Source organism: Camponotus vicinus, unplaced genomic scaffold (assembly GCF_025532165.1).
Source record: "Camponotus vicinus isolate PSW18456_S1 unplaced genomic scaffold, iyCamVici1.0 SCAF_17, whole genome shotgun sequence".
Taxonomy (NCBI): domain Eukaryota; kingdom Metazoa; phylum Arthropoda; class Insecta; order Hymenoptera; family Formicidae; genus Camponotus; species Camponotus vicinus.
The window spans coordinates 17,501-27,500 of record NW_028141953.1 but is presented as its reverse complement, the minus strand read 5'-3'; positions in this window follow the sequence as shown (position 1 = coordinate 27,500).

Below are 10,000 nucleotides of genomic sequence, written 5' to 3'. Positions count from 1 at the left end.
CTTTTCCTCGGACACACTTACACCCACTCTCACTCCCCATTCGTACACAGCTCTCATCCACTCGGTACCCATTCTTTCCAATTCCACTCGGCTTTGTCCCTCCACAATCAGCAACAAATCATCCGCATACGCAACTACCTTACACTCAGACTCGCGCAGCCGCCACAGCAGGTCGTCCATCATAAGGTTCCATATAAATGGACCACAGATGGACCCCTGCGGGCAGCCACGACGGGCATCCTTCCATACAGTCTCACGCACCCCTTTCATACACACCCGTCTATCGCTAAAATAACTCTCCCACAATCCCATTTCCTCACACCCGATCTCACGCAGTTTCTCAAGCACACAGTCCCATTCTAAATTGTCAAACGCTCCCCTGAAGTCCACGAACACACCTAAAACATACTTCTTCGTGGACGCATTCACCCATTCAAGCACACAGTTCCACGCATCCTCGGTCGACCGGCCCCTCGTAAAACCGAACTGTGCGTCACACATTCTTCCATACATCATTCGCTCTAATCTTCTCACCATCATTCTCTCAAGCACCTTTCCAAGCACAGATAGTAAACATATGGGCCGGTACGACCCTGGTTCAGACCGCACTTTATCGGGGGACTTAAGCAACACAACCACTCTCGCAGACTTCCACGCCAAGGGAAAACAGCCAGTGCTCAAACACACATCATACACTCTCTTCAGCCAAACCGGTATCGCTCTCCAAATCATACGCAACATCTCCGTGCTTACCCCATCCAGACCAGGTGCCTTCCTCAATCTCATCGACTTAATAGCCTCACTCACTTCTTCCCACTCAAACTGTCTTTCCTCCATTTGCGCTTCATCCACACGTTCCACACTCGCTCGTGCAGCCGGGAAGAACCTATCGAACAACACATCCACGCTCTCTCTCCACGTACTCGTCATTCTATCACCGACTTTCATACTACTCAATAAGTCTCGCCTATATTTCCCCATGCACACTCTATACACTTCACCCCACGGATCCTGATTACCTTTCGTGCCCACAAACTGTTTCCAGTTTGCCTCTTTCGATCTCCATATACACTCCTTATACTCATTCCTCGCTCGCCTATACTCATCCGCCCTCGCATTCGTCCTGTCCCTATCATCACCTTTCCTCGCACGCTGGTAGGCACGCCTACACTTCCTTACTTTCCTCTTCAGTCTCTCTAATTCTTCCGTCCACCATACAAGCTTCCTTGCTAACTTGGGCTTATGCCTCTTCAACCACCTATCATTCGCACTCAGGATCCATCTCATCACATTCTCCAACATTTCATTCGCATTCATCTCATCATTTATAAATCTGGCGTTTTCAGCCGCACTCTCCACAAGATCACTCATATACCCTTCCCAGTCTGCATCCTTACATATCCATCTACACACATCTTCAATCCCGCCGACAGTATCATCCCATATCATCCGTATTAGTATCACATTGTGATCACTAATACCCCAGTCAGGCCTTATTTCCCATTCAAACCGGCACCCCACACACGCATCATTCACGAGAGTGACATCAATGTCACTCTCACCATTCGGGCCGCTAAACGTGAAGCTTTCGCTTGGCACGTTTAGCACATACATACCATTCGCAACGATCCATTCCTCGAGAGCTCTACCGCGCATCTCACTCTCTCTGCTACCACCTTCCCCCTTGCTAAACCACAAGGGAGAGATGGCATTCGCATCCATACCCACCAGCACCCGTTTTCCCCTGGACATCATTCGCACACTGTCCATGTATGCCAAGTAAGGCTCGATACACTTACCATACCGGCAATACATGGACACCACGTATAACTCGCCAAAGTCCCCCTTTACCCATACACACACACCAAATTCATTCGTACATTCTCTCACACACATCACATCTAAGCTAGGATCACTCACGACAACTGCTGCCTTAATTGATTCACTCTCGCACGCAATAACATTCATACTCACCGGCAGACCGGTCACACGCCCAAATCTCACATACGGCTCTTGCAGCAGTGCCACACTCACGCGCCGTTCATACAACCACTCACCTAGATCACACATTGCAGTGTAAGCCTTCTGGCAATTACACTGCACAACATTTAAACAAGACTCACTCATCATCATTCACTCTTGCCTTTTCACGCTCGAGCGCCCGTCTATATTCCGGGCACTCTTCGGACAAAACCGAGTGGTCACACTTACTCCCCTTAATTCTACAATTTCTGCACGCAAACATATTCTTACATTCCCTCACCATATGTCCACTCGTACCGCACTTCTGACACAAACTCTCCTTTTCCACACACTCACGCTTCATGTGGCCATAGGCATAACACCTATGGCACCTCAGAACATTCACAAATTCTTTCACTCTAAACGCTTTCCATCCCACAAACACTCGTCCTTCAGTACACACCACATTCTTCACTCGACTTGGCACCTCGAGGATGACATTCCCACAAGCCGCACCCTTTTTGCCGCCTCTGCTTACAATCCTCACACGCTCTTTAAACTCACTCTCCGACACGTAGCTCCTCACATTCTTTTCATAAAATTCTCTCATCAACTCATCACTCGTCATTTCATTCGGCACATCATAAACAATCATCTTAGGACCAATCCTACGGGGCATCTCCACACTCAGACCAATCTCACCAAATTTACCACACTCTCTAATCTTTGTTAACTCATTCTCACTTACTGTCTCGACTACTATTCCTCCACTCCTTGTCTTTCGCACCGCTTTAACTCTCACATCCAACGACTTACTCACATCACGCATAACTTTCTCTTTCACTTGCTCACTCGTCATTTTAACACTCGCATCCTTCGCTTTCACTACAACTGCAAAATTCCTGTCTTTCACGCTTTTAACATTCACTCTAGTATCATTAACATTCAAGTTTTTTACCACACTCTTACCAGCCATACTCGCATAACTCACACTCGCTCCGCTTCCACACACATTTTGGGCCACATCTCGACCGACACGGCTCACACACTCATCCAACCTCCCCTGCAATCTCTCATTCCTCGCTAACATTCGCATCATTTGCTCTTCGTATTCACCCACGCAATTCAATATATATTCACTCGCACTCTTGGAGACCCTGTTGACCTCCGCAAATAGGAATTTGCGGAGTCTCAACCCAATCATCCTCAGACACGCTAACTCATTCGCCCCAGCACTTTCATCCTCCACAACTCTCCTTCTCTTCGCACCCACACTCGCATCACTCTTTTTGCTCGACACACTCTCGCTTCTCTCACGTCTACCCGCACTCACGTCCATACTCTCCACACATACCTCGACCGGAGTCATCGACTCCTTCTCTCCTTCCTTCTCTAAACCCCCCGATTCCCCAATGTTTAATTTTAATTTACTTGAATCCATTTTGTTCCCACGAGCTGAGACGATCTAAAAGTCACTCTCCGGGTGACGCTCTTTCCGGAGAGAAGGCTTCTTACTCAGAAGGTCGCCAGGTATTCTGAGGTGGCCGCTCGTGACCGGTCCACCCCCCGGCCATGCATCCCATCACCGCGCACCTCTGCTTAGGATTAGGAGGCGTTTTTTATAGAGGCTACCCACCTCGCGACCCGGGCGATTAAGCCAAGGCCCCCGTTCCCTTAAGCAAAGCCTCCAGGATTGCGGTGTGAACGGCTAAGGCACCCTGGGTGCGCCAATACCCTTACCGCGACCACCGATAGGCAGCCACGGTCCTTGGGGTTTGGCCCGCAAAACATTCAACAACCGATGTTCCACCTAAGCAGACCTGGCCATGCCTGATGTTCGGCGGCCGGGGAACATGCGGCGCCAGCGATCACTTAGCCGTTGCGCTGGGAAGCGCAACGTTACCGTCGGGCACCACGTGGAGGTGTGAAACGCTGACTTGACACAGGAGAGGCGAATAAATGCGCATCCTGCACCCAGCGGCGTACGCCCTCTTCCAGATCCAAGGGGCACGTGAGAGGCTGAAGGACCTAACCAGAGGTCTAGATCGCATCAACGGCCCAACCATCGCCTCTCAGGACTCCGGGCTTACCTGCCCAACATCACTTGCGCTTTTAAACGCAAGCTCAGTAGGGCAGTGACACCCAGACGTCCCAGCGAGAGGCATGGTTATTCTGGGAGGACGCAGCCGCCCCGTATCGTGAGTCATTGCCCAGCAGGAGAGAGCTGGTGTTTTCTCCTATTATCGCTGGATCGATCAGAGCAGCAAGCTGGCCATGCACTACCAAAGGCCACCGTTCCCGGCGCATGCTGACGGTGCCTAATTCTGCCGATGCTGTATAGCAGACAGCATTCCAGCGGCGTGTCGCTTTCGCCGTCCCGCCAAAACTTTGCGGCGTCGTTCCGCGGCCCGGCCCCGCTCGGCCGGTGCCGCCAGCAGCACCCATACGGGGCAGCAGACATAACAAGATATGACCTCACGAGGTCAGCGTTCTGCTAAGCACCAAGAGGTGAAAATTTACCAGGTCATACCTGGGTTATGCCTAAGTTGTCGGCGGCGTGTTGCTTTCAGAAAATTACCAGGTCATACCTGGGTCATGCCTAAGTTGTCGGGCGGCGTGTTGCTTTGGAAATTGCAAAAATTGAAAATTTCCAAGGTCATGCCTGGGTACGCCTAAGTTGGTTGGCGGCGTGTTGCTTTCAATTTTGAAAAAAATGGTGATCCCAGGTCATGCCTGGATCACGCCTAGGTTGCCTGGCGGCGTGTTGCTTTCAGAAGCTGACCTCGAAACGCCTAAGATGTTTTGCGGCGTGTTGCTTTGAGGCCTCAGCATGAGCTGAGCCTGAGGCGCCCGCGACCCAAAAGAAAAATAAAAAGAAAAAATTTTTCTAAAAGAAAGAAAAATAAGGAGGAGAGAAGCAGCAGAAAAATAAAAAAAAAATAAAAATCAAAAATTTTTATAAAAAATAAAAATGAGGGAAAATAATTTTTTCCCTCTGGGTGGGGAGCATTGACCCACCCTAGCGCTCTGCCACTCGTGTCGTGGGAGGTGCTGCCACCACACGAGAGCTAAGCAGCTCTTGGACTGATCTTCGGGATTGCACCCAGACGGAAACCAGTATACGCGTCAGCAGCGTGCACCTCGCCCCGACAAAATCGGGGCACGCTGCGACACATGATGACTAGTCTCAACATCCAGATGCAATCCCGCGCCTAAGATCAGTCCGTTCAGGAGCAGGTACGCCATCGGAGCTTGGCAGGCGAGCCAAGGCATCGCGAAGATACGCACCTCTCCCTACATTTCTTCCTTGGATATCTATCTATTTGGCCCATCGCGGTCTGGGCCCTCCACTGCTTCTCTCCGGGTCGCTTAAGCGCCAGAGGTCATTCTTGTATGCCCGCCACTCCACAGTGGCACCACCAGCCGCAGCCGGCTTCGCTTTATCCACCAAGATCTTTAAACCAACGTGTACTTTTCCAACGTGTACTCTATCAATTCAGCTTGCACTCTGATCTCTCCAACGAGATATGCACGGACAACAACCCACAATACTGCCCGGCAGTAGATAGGGACATATAATGTAATTTGTTTAACGTGCGGTGCCTACCGCAAAGCCTAACCCGCACGACCCCCGGGCAGGGTATCGGGATTGGGATACGCCCAATCAGCGCGTTAATACCGAAGCAGTAACTACCAGTATTGCGACCAGGCTGTAGGACCCGGAAGCGACCCACTGGTTGGGGCGAGCGACTGTCCACGCTCTACCAGCTAAGCAGGCTGGTACCCGAACTGTATATTACGCAGCTCCTCCGTCGGGGTCCTAACGCCCCTAGCCAGCATGTAGCTATCAACACACTACCCCCACGAGTCCTACCGCAATTGCTGAGTCGGGAGACAAGTCCCCCGGGGCAACCCAGCTCCCATGGTACCGGCCAAGATCACCGGTTGGATCTTCGTGGCCGAGGCCACTACCGGTTGAGGATCCCACAATCCTCGGCATCGGTCGACCAGCTCGGGTGTGTGAGGCCGCCACACCTCAAAAGACGCACTGCAGGAATCAGACCGAAGTCCTTTCTACCTGAGGCATCTCCCCTGCACACCTCACAATACCCCACATTTACACGTTTCCACTCATCCGTCTCCTTTCAAACACACACGCAGCAAACTTGCATACCCTATCATACCCATCCTTACACTCCAGCACATCACCCACATCTACACTACCATCCGCCCGCACAGTCACACCCCATTCGCTCAACCCTCTCAAGTCTCCATATAACGGACATTCTATCAACACATGCTTCCAGTCTTCACACTCAGCCCCACACGCACATCCCGCCGTCTCACTCAATCCTCTCCCATACAAGAACGCATTCATACTTCCGTGACCTGTCAAGATGAAGCCCATCCACAAACTCGGCTCAAACAACACATTCATCTCCGCAAATCTCACATTCTTAATAAACTCATACGTCACTCGCCCAGACTCGCATTCATCCCATCTTCTCTGCCACATATCATACAATCTATCATCCACCAGCTTCATACGCTCACTCTCATCCATTCCTCTCAACTCGTCATCATCAACCACACCACACTCATTTACACTGTAATCTCTCTTCATCTTGAACCTTACACCCCTCCTCATACACTCTAAATCCCACGGCAAACCACCCATCAACACTTGCATCGCCGCCGTAGAAACGGTCCTACACACATTCAAACACGCACACAGAACCACTCGCTGACATCTATTCATCATATCCCTCGCATACCCAAATCTCTTCATACCACACCACACACTCGCTCCATACATAACGCAAGCAGAGAACAGCCCCTTATACAACACACGCACTGCCCTCTTACGCAAGCCCCATTCGCTCCTTAGTACACGCCGTAGTTTACCTACCACATTCACACACTTTCTCCTCAAGCACACCAGGTGCGGCTTGAAGCTCATCCTCTCGCCCATCCACACACCCAAATACCTCACACAGCTCACATATTTGACATTAACATCATTCACTCTTACACTCGGTCGCCTCGTCGCAGCCATACTACCTTTCATAAGCATGCACACCGTCTTTTCCTCGGACACACTTACACCCACTCTCACTCCCCATTCGTACACAGCTCTCATCCACTCGGTACCCATTCTTTCCAATTCCACTCGGCTTTGTCCCTCCACAATCAGCAACAAATCATCCGCATACGCAACTACCTTACACTCAGACTCGCGCAGCCGCCACAGCAGGTCGTCCATCATAAGGTTCCATATAAATGGACCACAGATGGACCCCTGCGGGCAGCCACGACGGGCATCCTTCCATACAGTCTCACGCACCCCTTTCATACACACCCGTCTATCGCTAAAATAACTCTCCCACAATCCCATTTCCTCACACCCGATCTCACGCAGTTTCTCAAGCACACAGTCCCATTCTAAATTGTCAAACGCTCCCCTGAAGTCCACGAACACACCTAAAACATACTTCTTCGTGGACGCATTCACCCATTCAAGCACACAGTTCCACGCATCCTCGGTCGACCGGCCCCTCGTAAAACCGAACTGTGCGTCACACATTCTTCCATACATCATTCGCTCTAATCTTCTCACCATCATTCTCTCAAGCACCTTTCCAAGCACAGATAGTAAACATATGGGCCGGTACGACCCTGGTTCAGACCGCACCTTATCGGGGGACTTAAGCAACACAACCACTCTCGCAGACTTCCACGCCAAGGGAAAACAGCCAGTGCTCAAACACACATCATACACTCTCTTCAGCCAAACCGGTATCGCTCTCCAAATCATACGCAACATCTCCGTGCTTACCCCATCCAGACCAGGTGCCTTCCTCAATCTCATCGACTTTATAGCCTCACTCACTTCTTCCCACTCAAACTGTCTTTCCTCCATTTGCGCTTCATCCACACGTTCCACACTCGCTCGTGCAGCCGGGAAGAACCTATCGAACAACACATCCACGCTCTCTCTCCACGTACTCGTCATTCTATCACCGACTTTCATACTACTCAATAAGTCTCGCCTATATTTCCCCATGCACACTCTATACACTTCACCCCACGGATCCTGATTACCTTTCGTGCCCACAAACTGTTTCCAGTTTGCCTCTTTCGATCTCCATATACACTCCTTATACTCATTCCTCGCTCGCCTATACTCATCCGCCCTCGCATTCGTCCTGTCCCTATCATCACCTTTCCTCGCACGCTGGTAGGCACGCCTACACTTCCTTACTTTCCTCTTCAGTCTCTCTAATTCTTCCGTCCACCATACAAGCTTCCTTGCTAACTTGGGCTTATGCCTCTTCAACCACCTATCATTCGCACTCAGGATCCATCTCATCACATTCTCCAACATTTCATTCGCATTCATCTCATCATTTATAAATCTGGCGTTTTCAGCCGCACTCTCCACAAGATCACTCATATACCCTTCCCAGTCTGCATCCTTACATATCCATCTACACACATCTTCAATCCCGCCGACAGTATCATCCCATATCATCCGTATTAGTATCACATTGTGATCGCTAATACCCCAGTCAGGCCTTATTTCCCATTCAAACCGGCACCCCACACACGCATCATTCACGAGAGTGACATCAATGTCACTCTCACCATTCGGGCCGCTAAACGTGAAGCTTTCGCTTGGCACGTTTAGCACATACATACCATTCGCAACGATCCATTCCTCGAGAGCTCTACCGCGCATCTCACTCTCTCTGCTACCACCTTCCCCCTTGCTAAACCACAAGGGAGAGATGGCATTCGCATCCATACCCACCAGCACCCGTTTTCCCCTGGACATCATTCGCACACCGTCCATGTATGCCAAGTAAGGCTCGATACACTTACCATACCGGCAATACATGGACACCACGTATAACTCGCCAAAGTCCCCCTTTACCCATACACACACACCAAATTCATTCGTACATTCTCTCACACACATCACATCTAAGCTAGGATCACTCACGACAACTGCTGCCTTAATTGATTCACTCTCGCACGCAATAACATTCATACTCACCGGCAGACCGGTCACACGCCCAAATCTCACATACGGCTCTTGCAGCAGTGCCACACTCACGCGCCGTTCATACAACCACTCACCTAGATCACACATTGCAGTGTAAGCCTTCTGGCAATTACACTGCACAACATTTAAACAAGACTCACTCATCATCATTCACTCTTGCCTTTTCACGCTCGAGCGCCCGTCTATATTCCGGGCACTCTTCGGACAAAACCGAGTGGTCACACTTACTCCCCTTAATTCTACAATTTCTGCACGCAAACATATTCTTACATTCCCTCACCATATGTCCACTCGTACCGCACTTCTGACACAAACTCTCCTTTTCCACACACTCACGCTTCATGTGGCCATAGGCATAACACCTATGGCACCTCAGAACATTCACAAATTCTTTCACTCTAAACGCTTTCCATCCCACAAACACTCGTCCTTCAGTACACACCACATTCTTCACTCGACTTGGCACCTCGAGGATGACATTCCCACAAGCCGCACCCTTTTTGCCGCCTCTGCTTACAATCCTCACACGCTCTTTAAACTCACTCTCCGACACGTAGCTCCTCACATTCTTTTCATAAAATTCTCTCATCAACTCATCACTCGTCATTTCATTCGGCACATCATAAACAATCATCTTAGGACCAATCCTACGGGGCATCTCCACACTCAGACCAATCTCACCAAATTTACCACACTCTCTAATCTTTGTTAACTCATTCTCACTTACTGTCTCGACTACTATTCCTCCACTCCTTGTCTTTCGCACCGCTTTAACTCTCACATCCAACGACTTACTCACATCACGCATAACTTTCTCTTTCACTTGCTCACTCGTCATTTTAACACTCGCATCCTTCGCTTTCACTACAACTGCAAAATTCCTGTCTTTCACGCTTTTAACATTCACTCTAGTATCATTAACATTCAAGTTTTTTACCACACTCTTACCAGCCATACTCGCATAACTCACAC